This window comes from Micromesistius poutassou (genome assembly GCF_964030765.1).
Source record: "Micromesistius poutassou genome assembly, chromosome: 8".
NCBI lineage: Eukaryota > Metazoa > Chordata > Actinopteri > Gadiformes > Gadidae > Micromesistius > Micromesistius poutassou.
Window position 1 is genome coordinate 1,447,687 of NC_140278.1, and position 12,450 is coordinate 1,460,136.

General features: G+C 42.7%; 23 non-coding genes across 23 annotated transcripts; all 23 read right to left on the reverse strand.

The window, feature by feature from the left end:
• Positions 1-497: 497 nt before the first annotated feature.
• Positions 498-570, reverse strand: AC3HAE_022447 (transfer RNA valine (anticodon CAC)). Its single transcript has one exon. It is a non-coding gene; the product is annotated as a tRNA-Val (tRNA).
• Positions 571-711: 141 nt separating this feature from the next.
• Positions 712-784, reverse strand: AC3HAE_022456 (transfer RNA valine (anticodon CAC)). Its single transcript has one exon. It is a non-coding gene; the product is annotated as a tRNA-Val (tRNA).
• A 540-nt stretch (positions 785-1,324) lies between these two features.
• Positions 1,325-1,397, reverse strand: AC3HAE_022457 (transfer RNA valine (anticodon AAC)). The gene has a single exon. It is a non-coding gene; the product is annotated as a tRNA-Val (tRNA).
• A 1,008-nt stretch (positions 1,398-2,405) lies between these two features.
• AC3HAE_022458 (transfer RNA valine (anticodon CAC)) lies at positions 2,406-2,478 on the reverse strand. Its single transcript has one exon. It is a non-coding gene; the product is annotated as a tRNA-Val (tRNA).
• Positions 2,479-2,619: 141 nt separating this feature from the next.
• Positions 2,620-2,692, reverse strand: AC3HAE_022459 (transfer RNA valine (anticodon CAC)). Its single transcript has one exon. It is a non-coding gene; the product is annotated as a tRNA-Val (tRNA).
• Positions 2,693-3,232: 540 nt separating this feature from the next.
• AC3HAE_022460 (transfer RNA valine (anticodon AAC)) lies at positions 3,233-3,305 on the reverse strand. The gene has a single exon. It is a non-coding gene; the product is annotated as a tRNA-Val (tRNA).
• A 361-nt stretch (positions 3,306-3,666) lies between these two features.
• AC3HAE_022461 (transfer RNA valine (anticodon UAC)) lies at positions 3,667-3,739 on the reverse strand. Its single transcript has one exon. It is a non-coding gene; the product is annotated as a tRNA-Val (tRNA).
• A 586-nt stretch (positions 3,740-4,325) lies between these two features.
• Positions 4,326-4,398, reverse strand: AC3HAE_022462 (transfer RNA valine (anticodon CAC)). Its single transcript has one exon. It is a non-coding gene; the product is annotated as a tRNA-Val (tRNA).
• Positions 4,399-4,539: 141 nt separating this feature from the next.
• Positions 4,540-4,612, reverse strand: AC3HAE_022463 (transfer RNA valine (anticodon CAC)). Its single transcript has one exon. It is a non-coding gene; the product is annotated as a tRNA-Val (tRNA).
• Positions 4,613-5,152: 540 nt separating this feature from the next.
• AC3HAE_022464 (transfer RNA valine (anticodon AAC)) lies at positions 5,153-5,225 on the reverse strand. Its single transcript has one exon. It is a non-coding gene; the product is annotated as a tRNA-Val (tRNA).
• Positions 5,226-5,586: 361 nt separating this feature from the next.
• On the reverse strand, positions 5,587-5,659 carry AC3HAE_022466 (transfer RNA valine (anticodon UAC)). The gene has a single exon. It is a non-coding gene; the product is annotated as a tRNA-Val (tRNA).
• A 586-nt stretch (positions 5,660-6,245) lies between these two features.
• Positions 6,246-6,318, reverse strand: AC3HAE_022468 (transfer RNA valine (anticodon CAC)). The gene has a single exon. It is a non-coding gene; the product is annotated as a tRNA-Val (tRNA).
• Positions 6,319-6,459: 141 nt separating this feature from the next.
• AC3HAE_022469 (transfer RNA valine (anticodon CAC)) lies at positions 6,460-6,532 on the reverse strand. The gene has a single exon. It is a non-coding gene; the product is annotated as a tRNA-Val (tRNA).
• A 540-nt stretch (positions 6,533-7,072) lies between these two features.
• Positions 7,073-7,145, reverse strand: AC3HAE_022470 (transfer RNA valine (anticodon AAC)). Its single transcript has one exon. It is a non-coding gene; the product is annotated as a tRNA-Val (tRNA).
• Positions 7,146-8,153: 1,008 nt separating this feature from the next.
• AC3HAE_022471 (transfer RNA valine (anticodon CAC)) lies at positions 8,154-8,226 on the reverse strand. The gene has a single exon. It is a non-coding gene; the product is annotated as a tRNA-Val (tRNA).
• Positions 8,227-8,367: 141 nt separating this feature from the next.
• Positions 8,368-8,440, reverse strand: AC3HAE_022472 (transfer RNA valine (anticodon CAC)). The gene has a single exon. It is a non-coding gene; the product is annotated as a tRNA-Val (tRNA).
• Positions 8,441-8,980: 540 nt separating this feature from the next.
• AC3HAE_022473 (transfer RNA valine (anticodon AAC)) lies at positions 8,981-9,053 on the reverse strand. The gene has a single exon. It is a non-coding gene; the product is annotated as a tRNA-Val (tRNA).
• A 361-nt stretch (positions 9,054-9,414) lies between these two features.
• On the reverse strand, positions 9,415-9,487 carry AC3HAE_022474 (transfer RNA valine (anticodon UAC)). The gene has a single exon. It is a non-coding gene; the product is annotated as a tRNA-Val (tRNA).
• Positions 9,488-10,073: 586 nt separating this feature from the next.
• On the reverse strand, positions 10,074-10,146 carry AC3HAE_022475 (transfer RNA valine (anticodon CAC)). The gene has a single exon. It is a non-coding gene; the product is annotated as a tRNA-Val (tRNA).
• Positions 10,147-10,287: 141 nt separating this feature from the next.
• Positions 10,288-10,360, reverse strand: AC3HAE_022477 (transfer RNA valine (anticodon CAC)). The gene has a single exon. It is a non-coding gene; the product is annotated as a tRNA-Val (tRNA).
• Positions 10,361-10,900: 540 nt separating this feature from the next.
• AC3HAE_022478 (transfer RNA valine (anticodon AAC)) lies at positions 10,901-10,973 on the reverse strand. The gene has a single exon. It is a non-coding gene; the product is annotated as a tRNA-Val (tRNA).
• A 361-nt stretch (positions 10,974-11,334) lies between these two features.
• AC3HAE_022480 (transfer RNA valine (anticodon UAC)) lies at positions 11,335-11,407 on the reverse strand. Its single transcript has one exon. It is a non-coding gene; the product is annotated as a tRNA-Val (tRNA).
• A 711-nt stretch (positions 11,408-12,118) lies between these two features.
• On the reverse strand, positions 12,119-12,191 carry AC3HAE_022481 (transfer RNA valine (anticodon CAC)). The gene has a single exon. It is a non-coding gene; the product is annotated as a tRNA-Val (tRNA).
• Between the last annotated feature and the right edge of the window lie 259 nt (positions 12,192-12,450).

Below are 12,450 nucleotides of genomic sequence, written 5' to 3' on the forward strand. Positions count from 1 at the left end.
GCATATTTACAAACAGCTGGTGTTGCAAGGTTTTTTGGTTAACAAGTTAGCCTTATATAAGAAAGGTCTGGGTTCAAAGCCTGGCAGAAACATTTTTAACTATAGACATTTCAACGTTTGAGATTGTTTTTTTAAGGAATATGGCCTCCTCCTTGCTCCAAAAATATAGACGGTTCGGTGTTCCATCTCCCAATGACTGAAGTTTCCTCAAGACATGTGGCTCTCCTATTCATGTTCTAGAGTGTTTCAAAGTCAAGAAATTTCCGCCTGGCCTTAAATAGAGGACATTTTGCATGTAAGGTGAATGTGATAAACGCAACACTACAGCTTCCCGCACCTCATCAGAAATGTTGTCTTTGAGAATAAGCTACAGGCACATTCTCTGACTGCTTGATCACCAATGCAGACTGTTTGGCATCCCGTCTCAGATGGCTGTAGATGTTAACTGGTGGCAGCTAGCTTTCGCTGTATCGTTCACTAACGTATCAATTTCAAGCTGTTTCCGCCCGGTTTCGAACCGGGGACCTTCCTCGTGTGAGGCGAACGTGATAACCACTACACTACGGAAACTACAACTACATTTTCTTGCAACTCATCCAAAATGTGTTTTTTATGAATATCTGTCAGAATCTCTGTCTGCCTTCAATTCAATCTAAATGTGCCTGCGATTGTGGGACGGGTGGCCTTTCTGTAAATGTAAACAATTCCAGTTGTTTCCGCCCGGTTTCGAACCGGGGACCTTTCGCGTGTGAGGCGAACGTGATAACCACTACACTACGGAAACTACATTCAGTACTTTCTGCACCCCAATCAAATTGCCGTCATTCATGAAGGTACTTAAATAAACATGTCTTTTTGTCTACTTCACCAACATGTTTGGAAACGGGGACCTTTCATTTGTGAGGCGAACGTGATAACTACTACACTACGGATACTACGCTGACTGCTTTCTGCACCCCAATGAAATTGTCATCATTCATGAAGGTACTTAAATCAACAAGTTTTGTTGTCTACTTCACACACATGTTTGGAACCGGGGACCTTTCACGTGTAAGGCGAACATGATACATGTTCTAGAGTCAAGAAATTTCCGCCCGTTCTTAAACCCAGGACATTGTGCATGTAAGGCGAACGTGATAAACACCACACTGCAGCTTCCCGCACCTCATCAAAATTGTCGTCTTTGAGAACCATCTACAGGCACATTCTCTGACTGCTTGATCACCATTGCAGATTGTTTGATATTCCATTTCGAATGGCTGTAGATGTTAACTGGTGGCAGCTAGCTTTTGTTGTAAGGTTCAATAATGTATCAATGCCAAGATGTTGCCGCCCGGTTTTGAACCGGGGACCTTTCGCGTGTTAGGCGAACGTGATAACCACTACACTACAGAAACTCCAATTTCATGATTTTGCAACTCATACAAAATGTGTTTTTTATGAATATCTGTCTGTAATTTGGCTGACTGCTTGAAATAAAATCTAGCTTGCTTTCTATTCAATCTAAAGGTGTGTGCATTTGTGTGACGGGAACCTTCAATCAATAAGAGTCTGTATTTGTTCACCTGTGACGGGTACCGTTTCTGTCAATGTGTACAATTCCAGATGCTTCCACACCGGGGACCTCTCGTTTGTGAGTCGAACGTGACAACCTCTACACCACAGAACCTTGACATGGAGCTTCATGCACACGAATGAAGGTGTCGGCATTCATGACGGTACTTATATAAACAACTCTCGTTGTCTACTTCACACAGAAGTTTCTACCCGGTTTCGAACCGGGGTAAGGCGAACGTGATAACCACTACACTATAGAAACGTCATGTTTGCTCTTCCTCCTCATTGCATTTTTTTTTTAGTTTTATCTCAAACATGCAAAGCCTACTGAAAGCACAGGGTATTTAGCCAGCATATTTACAAACAGCTGGTGTTGCAAGGTTTTTTGGTTAACAAGTTAGCCTTATATAAGAAAGGTCTGGGTTCAAAGCCTGGCAGAAACATTTTTAACTATAGACATTTCAACGTTTGAGATTGTTTTTTTAAGGAATATGGCCTCCTCCTTGCTCCAAAAATATAGACGGTTCGGTGTTCCATCTCCCAATGACTGAAGTTTCCTCAAGACATGTGGCTCTCCTATTCATGTTCTAGAGTGTTTCAAAGTCAAGAAATTTCCGCCTGGCCTTAAATAGAGGACATTTTGCATGTAAGGTGAATGTGATAAACGCAACACTACAGCTTCCCGCACCTCATCAGAAATGTTGTCTTTGAGAATAACCTGCAGGCACATTCTCTGACTGCTTGATCACCAATGCAGACTGTTTGGCATCCCGTCTCGAATGGCTGTAGATGTTAACTGGTGGCAGCTAGCTTTCGCTGTATCGTTCACTAACGTATCAATTTCAAGCTGTTTCCGCCCGGTTTCGAACCGGGGACCTTCCGCGTGTGAGGCGAACGTGATAACCACTACATTACGGAAACTACAACTACATTTTCTTGCAACTCATCCAAAATGTGTTTTTTATGAATATCTGTCAGAATCTCTGTCTGCCTTCAATTCAATCTAAATGTGCCTGCGATTGTGGGACGGGTGGCCTTTCTGTAAATGTAAACAATTCCAGTTGATTCCGCACGGTTTCGAACCGGGGACCATTCGCGTGTGAGGCGAACGTGATAACCACTACACTACGGAAACTACATTCAGTACTTTCTGCACCCCAATGAAATTGCCGTCATTCATGAAGGTACTTAAATAAACATGTCTTTTTGTCTACTTCACCAACATGTTTGGAAACGGGGACCTTTCATTTGTGAGGCGAACGTGATAACTACTACACTACGGATACTACGCTGACTGCCTTCTGCACCCCAATGAAATTGTCATCATTCATGAAGGTACTTAAATCAACAAGTTTTGTTGTCTACTTCACACACATGTTTGGAACCGGGGACCTTTCACGTGTAAGGCGAACATGATACATGTTCTAGAGTCAAGAAATTTCCGCCCGTTCTTAAACCCAGGACATTGTGCATGTAAGGCGAACGTGATAAACACCACACTGCAGCTTCCCGCACCTCATCAAAATTGTCGTCTTTGAGAACCATCTACAGGCACATTCTCTGACTGCTTGATCACCATTGCAGATTGTTTGATATTCCATTTCGAATGGCTGTAGATGTTAACTGGTGGCAGCTAGCTTTTGTTATAAGGTTCAATAATGTATCAATGCCAAGATGTTTCCGCCCGGTTTTGAACCGGGGACCTTTCGCGTGTTAGGCGAACGTGATAACCACTACACTACGGAAACTACAATTTCATAATTTTGCAACTCATACAAAATGTGTTTTTTATGAATATCTGTCGGTAATTTGGCTGACTGCTTGAAATAAAATCTAGCTTGCTTTCTATTCAATCTAAAGGTGTGTGCATTTGTGTGACGGGTACCTTCAATCAATAAGAGTCTGTATTTGTTCACCTGTGACGGGTACCGTTTCTGTCAATGTGTACAATTCCAGATGCTTCCACACCGGGGACCTCTCGTTTGTGAGGCGAACGTGACAACCTCTACACCACAGAACCTTGACATGGAGCTTCATGCACACCAATGAAGGTCTCGGCATTCATGACGGTACTTATATAAACAACTCTCGTTGTCTACTTCACACAGAAGTTGCTACCCGGTTTCGAACCGGGGACCTTTCGCGTGTAAGGCGAACGTGATAACCACTACACTATAGAAACGTCATGTTTGCTCTTCCTCCTCATTGCATTTTTTTTTTAGTTTTATCTCAAACATGCAAAGCCTACTGAAAGCACAGGGTATTTAGCCAGCATATTTACAAACAGCTGGTGTTGCAAGGTTTTTTGGTTAACAAGTTAGCCTTATATAAGAAAGGTCTGGGTTCAAAGCCTGGCAGAAACATTTTTAACTATAGACATTTCAACGTTTGAGATTGTTTTTTTAAGGAATATGGCCTCCTCCTTGCTCCAAAAATATAGACGGTTCGGTGTTCCATCTCCCAATGACTGAAGTTTCCTCAAGACATGTGGCTCTCCTATTCATGTTCTAGAGTGTTTCAAAGTCAAGAAATTTCCGCCTGGCCTTAAATAGAGGACATTTTGCATGTAAGGTGAATGTGATAAACGCAACACTACAGCTTCCCGCACCTCATCAGAAATGTTGTCTTTGAGAATAACCTGCAGGCACATTCTCTGACTGCTTGATCACCAATGCAGACTGTTTGGCATCCCGTCTCGAATGGCTGTAGATGTTAACTGGTGGCAGCTAGCTTTCGCTGTATCGTTCACTAACGTATCAATTTCAAGCTGTTTCCGCCCAGTTTCGAACCGGGGACCTTCCGCGTGTGAGGCGAACGTGATAACCACTACACTGCGGAAACTACAACTACATTTTCTTGCAACTCATCCAAAATGTGTTTTTTATGAATATCTGTCAGAATCTCTGTCTGCCTTCAATTCAATCTAAATGTGCCTGCGATTGTGGGACGGGTGGCCTTTCTGTAAATGTAAACAATTCCAGTTGTTTCCGCCCGGTTTCGAACCGGGGACCTTTCGCGTGTGAGGCGAACGTGATAACCACTACACTACGGAAACTACATTCAGTACTTTCTGCACCCCAATGAAATTGCCGTCATTCATGAAGGTACTTAAATAAACATGTCTTTTTGTCTACTTCACCAACATGTTTGGAAACGGGGACCTTTCATTTGTGAGGCGAACGTGATAACTACTACACTACGGATACTACGCTGACTGCTTTCTGCACCCCAATGAAATTGTCATCATTCATGAAGGTACTTAAATCAACAAGTTTTGTTGTCTACTTCACACACATGTTTGGAACCGGGGACCTTTCACGTGTAAGGCGAACATGATACATGTTCTAGAGTCAAGAAATTTCCGCCCGTTCTTAAACCCAGGACATTGTGCATGTAAGGCGAACGTGATAAACACCACACTGCAGCTTCCCGCACCTCATCAAAATTGTCGTCTTTGAGAACCATCTACAGGCACATTCTCTGACTGCTTGATCACCATTGCAGATTGTTTGATATTCCATTTCGAATGGCTGTAGATGTTAACTGGTGGCAGCTAGCTTTTGTTGTAAGGTTCAATAATGTATCAATGCCAAGATGTTTCCGCCCGGTTTTGAACCGGGGACCTTTCGCGTGTTAGGCGAACGTGATAACCACTACACTACGGAAACTACAATTTCATAATTTTGCAACTCATACAAAATGTGTTTTTTATGAATATCTGTCGGTAATTTGGCTGACTGCTTGAAATAAAATCTAGCTTGCTTTCTATTCAATCTAAAGGTGTGTGCATTTGTGTGACGGGTACCTTCAATCAATAAGAGTCTGTATTTGTTCACCTGTGACGGGTACCGTTTCTGTCAATGTGTACAATTCCAGATGCTTCCACACCGGGGACCTCTCGTTTGTGAGGCGAACGTGACAACCTCTACACCACAGAACCTTGACATGGAGCTTCATGCACACCAATGAAGGTGTCGGCATTCATGACGGTACTTATATAAACAACTCTCGTTGTCTACTTCACACAGAAGTTTCTACCCGGTTTCGAACCGGGGACCTTTCGCGTGTAAGTCGAACGTGATAACCACTACACTATAGAAACGTCATGTTTGCTCTTCCTCCTCATTGCATTTTTTTTTTAGTTTTATCTCAAACATGCAAAGCCTACTGAAAGCACAGGGTATTTAGCCAGCATATTTACAAACAGCTGGTGTTGCAAGGTTTTTTGGTTAACAAGTTAGCCTTATATAAGAAAGGTCTGGGTTCAAAGCCTGGCAGAAACATTTTTAACTATAGACATTTCAACGTTTGAGATTGTTTTTTTAAGGAATATGGCCTCCTCCTTGCTCCAAAAATATAGACGGTTCGGTGTTCCATCTCCCAATGACTGAAGTTTCCTCAAGACATGTGGCTCTCCTATTCATGTTCTAGAGTGTTTCAAAGTCAAGAAATTTCCGCCTGGCCTTAAATAGAGGACATTTTGCATGTAAGGTGAATGTGATAAACGCAACACTACAGCTTCCCGCACCTCATCAGAAATGTTGTCTTTGAGAATAAGCTACAGGCACATTCTCTGACTGCTTGATCACCAATGCAGACTGTTTGGCATCCCGTCTCAGATGGCTGTAGATGTTAACTGGTGGCAGCTAGCTTTCGCTGTATCGTTCACTAACGTATCAATTTCAAGCTGTTTCCGCCCGGTTTCGAACCGGGGACCTTCCTCGTGTGAGGCGAACGTGATAACCACTACACTACGGAAACTACAACTACATTTTCTTGCAACTCATCCAAAATGTGTTTTTTATGAATATCTGTCAGAATCTCTGTCTGCCTTCAATTCAATCTAAATGTGCCTGCGATTGTGGGACGGGTGGCCTTTCTGTAAATGTAAACAATTCCAGTTGTTTCCGCCCGGTTTCGAACCGGGGACCTTTCGCGTGTGAGGCGAACGTGATAACCACTACACTACGGAAACTACATTCAGTACTTTCTGCACCCCAATCAAATTGCCGTCATTCATGAAGGTACTTAAATAAACATGTCTTTTTGTCTACTTCACCAACATGTTTGGAAACGGGGACCTTTCATTTGTGAGGCGAACGTGATAACTACTACACTACGGATACTACGCTGACTGCTTTCTGCACCCCAATGAAATTGTCATCATTCATGAAGGTACTTAAATCAACAAGTTTTGTTGTCTACTTCACACACATGTTTGGAACCGGGGACCTTTCACGTGTAAGGCGAACATGATACATGTTCTAGAGTCAAGAAATTTCCGCCCGTTCTTAAACCCAGGACATTGTGCATGTAAGGCGAACGTGATAAACACCACACTGCAGCTTCCCGCACCTCATCAAAATTGTCGTCTTTGAGAACCATCTACAGGCACATTCTCTGACTGCTTGATCACCATTGCAGATTGTTTGATATTCCATTTCGAATGGCTGTAGATGTTAACTGGTGGCAGCTAGCTTTTGTTGTAAGGTTCAATAATGTATCAATGCCAAGATGTTGCCGCCCGGTTTTGAACCGGGGACCTTTCGCGTGTTAGGCGAACGTGATAACCACTACACTACAGAAACTCCAATTTCATGATTTTGCAACTCATACAAAATGTGTTTTTTATGAATATCTGTCTGTAATTTGGCTGACTGCTTGAAATAAAATCTAGCTTGCTTTCTATTCAATCTAAAGGTGTGTGCATTTGTGTGACGGGAACCTTCAATCAATAAGAGTCTGTATTTGTTCACCTGTGACGGGTACCGTTTCTGTCAATGTGTACAATTCCAGATGCTTCCACACCGGGGACCTCTCGTTTGTGAGTCGAACGTGACAACCTCTACACCACAGAACCTTGACATGGAGCTTCATGCACACGAATGAAGGTGTCGGCATTCATGACGGTACTTATATAAACAACTCTCGTTGTCTACTTCACACAGAAGTTTCTACCCGGTTTCGAACCGGGGTAAGGCGAACGTGATAACCACTACACTATAGAAACGTCATGTTTGCTCTTCCTCCTCATTGCATTTTTTTTTTAGTTTTATCTCAAACATGCAAAGCCTACTGAAAGCACAGGGTATTTAGCCAGCATATTTACAAACAGCTGGTGTTGCAAGGTTTTTTGGTTAACAAGTTAGCCTTATATAAGAAAGGTCTGGGTTCAAAGCCTGGCAGAAACATTTTTAACTATAGACATTTCAACGTTTGAGATTGTTTTTTTAAGGAATATGGCCTCCTCCTTGCTCCAAAAATATAGACGGTTCGGTGTTCCATCTCCCAATGACTGAAGTTTCCTCAAGACATGTGGCTCTCCTATTCATGTTCTAGAGTGTTTCAAAGTCAAGAAATTTCCGCCTGGCCTTAAATAGAGGACATTTTGCATGTAAGGTGAATGTGATAAACGCAACACTACAGCTTCCCGCACCTCATCAGAAATGTTGTCTTTGAGAATAACCTGCAGGCACATTCTCTGACTGCTTGATCACCAATGCAGACTGTTTGGCATCCCGTCTCGAATGGCTGTAGATGTTAACTGGTGGCAGCTAGCTTTCGCTGTATCGTTCACTAACGTATCAATTTCAAGCTGTTTCCGCCCGGTTTCGAACCGGGGACCTTCCGCGTGTGAGGCGAACGTGATAACCACTACATTACGGAAACTACAACTACATTTTCTTGCAACTCATCCAAAATGTGTTTTTTATGAATATCTGTCAGAATCTCTGTCTGCCTTCAATTCAATCTAAATGTGCCTGCGATTGTGGGACGGGTGGCCTTTCTGTAAATGTAAACAATTCCAGTTGATTCCGCACGGTTTCGAACCGGGGACCATTCGCGTGTGAGGCGAACGTGATAACCACTACACTACGGAAACTACATTCAGTACTTTCTGCACCCCAATGAAATTGCCGTCATTCATGAAGGTACTTAAATAAACATGTCTTTTTGTCTACTTCACCAACATGTTTGGAAACGGGGACCTTTCATTTGTGAGGCGAACGTGATAACTACTACACTACGGATACTACGCTGACTGCCTTCTGCACCCCAATGAAATTGTCATCATTCATGAAGGTACTTAAATCAACAAGTTTTGTTGTCTACTTCACACACATGTTTGGAACCGGGGACCTTTCACGTGTAAGGCGAACATGATACATGTTCTAGAGTCAAGAAATTTCCGCCCGTTCTTAAACCCAGGACATTGTGCATGTAAGGCGAACGTGATAAACACCACACTGCAGCTTCCCGCACCTCATCAAAATTGTCGTCTTTGAGAACCATCTACAGGCACATTCTCTGACTGCTTGATCACCATTGCAGATTGTTTGATATTCCATTTCGAATGGCTGTAGATGTTAACTGGTGGCAGCTAGCTTTTGTTATAAGGTTCAATAATGTATCAATGCCAAGATGTTTCCGCCCGGTTTTGAACCGGGGACCTTTCGCGTGTTAGGCGAACGTGATAACCACTACACTACGGAAACTACAATTTCATAATTTTGCAACTCATACAAAATGTGTTTTTTATGAATATCTGTCGGTAATTTGGCTGACTGCTTGAAATAAAATCTAGCTTGCTTTCTATTCAATCTAAAGGTGTGTGCATTTGTGTGACGGGTACCTTCAATCAATAAGAGTCTGTATTTGTTCACCTGTGACGGGTACCGTTTCTGTCAATGTGTACAATTCCAGATGCTTCCACACCGGGGACCTCTCGTTTGTGAGGCGAACGTGACAACCTCTACACCACAGAACCTTGACATGGAGCTTCATGCACACCAATGAAGGTGTCGGCATTCATGACGGTACTTATATAAACAACTCTCGTTGTCTACTTCACACAGAAGTTTCTACCCGGTTTCGAACCAGGGACCTTTCGCGTGTAAGGCGAACGTGATAACCACTACACAATAGAAACGGCATGTTTTCTCTTCCTCCTCATTGCATTTTTTTTTTAGTTTTATCTCAAACATGCAAAGCCTACTGAAAGCACAGGGTATTTAGCCAGCATATTTACAAACAGCTGGTGTTGCAAGGTTTTTTGGTTAACAAGTTAGCCTTATATAAGAAAGGTCTGGGTTCAAAGCCTGGCAGAAACATTTTTAACTATAGACATTTCAACGTTTGAGATTGTTTTTTTAAGGAATATGGCCTCCTCCTTGCTCCAAAAATATAGACGGTTCGGTGTTCCATCTCCCAATGACTGAAGTTTCCTCAAGACATGTGGCTCTCCTATTCATGTTCTAGAGTGTTTCAAAGTCAAGAAATTTCCGCCTGGCCTTAAATAGAGGACATTTTGCATGTAAGGTGAATGTGATAAACGCAACACTACAGCTTCCCGCACCTCATCAGAAATGTTGTCTTTGAGAATAACCTGCAGGCACATTCTCTGACTGCTTGATCACCAATGCAGACTGTTTGGCATCCCGTCTCGAATGGCTGTAGATGTTAACTGGTGGCAGCTAGCTTTCGCTGTATCGTTCACTAACGTATCAATTTCAAGCTGTTTCCGCCCGGTTTCGAACCGGGGACCTTCCGCGTGTGAGGCGAACGTGATAACCACTACATTACGGAAACTACAACTACATTTTCTTGCAACTCATCCAAAATGTGTTTTTTATGAATATCTGTCAGAATCTCTGTCTGCCTTCAATTCAATCTAAATGTGCCTGCGATTGTGGGACGGGTGGCCTTTCTGTAAATGTAAACAATTCCAGTTGATTCCGCACGGTTTCGAACCGGGGACCATTCGCGTGTGAGGCGAACGTGATAACCACTACACTACGGAAACTACATTCAGTACTTTCTGCACCCCAATGAAATTGCCGTCATTCATGAAGGTACTTAAATAAACATGTCTTTTTGTCTACTTCACCAACATGTTTGGAAACGGGGACCTTTCATTTGTGAGGCGAACGTGATAACTACTACACTACGGATACTACGCTGACTGCCTTCTGCACCCCAATGAAATTGTCATCATTCATGAAGGTACTTAAATCAACAAGTTTTGTTGTCTACTTCACACACATGTTTGGAACCGGGGACCTTTCACGTGTAAGGCGAACATGATACATGTTCTAGAGTCAAGAAATTTCCGCCCGTTCTTAAACCCAGGACATTGTGCATGTAAGGCGAACGTGATAAACACCACACTGCAGCTTCCCGCACCTCATCAAAATTGTCGTCTTTGAGAACCATCTACAGGCACATTCTCTGACTGCTTGATCACCATTGCAGATTGTTTGATATTCCATTTCGAATGGCTGTAGATGTTAACTGGTGGCAGCTAGCTTTTGTTATAAGGTTCAATAATGTATCAATGCCAAGATGTTTCCGCCCGGTTTTGAACCGGGGACCTTTCGCGTGTTAGGCGAACGTGATAACCACTACACTACGGAAACTACAATTTCATAATTTTGCAACTCATACAAAATGTGTTTTTTATGAATATCTGTCGGTAATTTGGCTGACTGCTTGAAATAAAATCTAGCTTGCTTTCTATTCAATCTAAAGGTGTGTGCATTTGTGTGACGGGTACCTTCAATCAATAAGAGTCTGTATTTGTTCACCTGTGACGGGTACCGTTTCTGTCAATGTGTACAATTCCAGATGCTTCCACACCGGGGACCTCTCGTTTGTGAGGCGAACGTGACAACCTCTACACCACAGAACCTTGACATGGAGCTTCATGCACACCAATGAAGGTGTCGGCATTCATGACGGTACTTATATAAACAACTCTCGTTGTCTACTTCACACAGAAGTTTCTACCCGGTTTCGAACCAGGGACCTTTCGCGTGTAAGGCGAACGTGATAACCACTACACAATAGAAACGGCATGTTTTCTCTTCCTCCTCATTGCATTTTTTTTTTAGTTTTATCTCAAACATGCAAAGCCTACTGAAAGCACAGGGTATTTAGCCAGCATATTTACAAACAGCTGGTGTTGCAAGGTTTTTTGGTTAACAAGTTAGCCTTATATAAGAAAGGTCTGGGTTCAAAGCCTGGCAGAAACATTTTTAACTATAGACATTTCAACGTTTGAGATTGTTTTTTTAAGGAATATGGCCTCCTCCTTGCTCCAAAAATATAGACGGTTCGGTGTTCCATCTCCCAATGACTGAAGTTTCCTCAAGACATGTGGCTCTCCTATTCATGTTCTAGAGTGTTTCAAAGTCAAGAAATTTCCGCCTGGCCTTAAATAGAGGACATTTTGCATGTAAGGTGAATGTGATAAACGCAACACTACAGCTTCCCGCACCTCATCAGAAATGTTGTCTTTGAGAATAACCTGCAGGCACATTCTCTGACTGCTTGATCACCAATGCAGACTGTTTGGCATCCCGTCTCTCTCGGAGACCTTCCGCGTGTGAGGCGAACGTGATAACCACTACACTACGGAAACTACAACTACATTTTCTTGCAACTCATCCAAAATGTGTTTTTTATGAATATCTGTCAGAATCTCTGTCTGCCTTCAATTCAATCTATATGTGCCTGCGATTGTGGGACGGGTGGCCTTTCTGTAAATGTAAACAATTCCAGTTGTTTCCGCCCGGTTTCGAACCGGGGACCTTTCGCGTGTGAGGCGAACGTGATAACCACTACACTACGGAAACTACATTCAGTACTTTCTGCACCCCAATGAAATTGCCGTCATTCATGAAGGTACTTAAATAAACATGTCTTTTTGTCTACTTCACCAACATGTTTGGAAACGGGGACCTTTCATTTGTGAGGCGAACGTGATAACTACTACACTACGGATACTACGCTGACTGCCTTCTGCACCCCAATGAAATTGTCATCATTCATGAAGGTACTTAAATCAACAAGTTTTGTTGTCTACTTCACACACATGTTTGGAACCGGGGACCT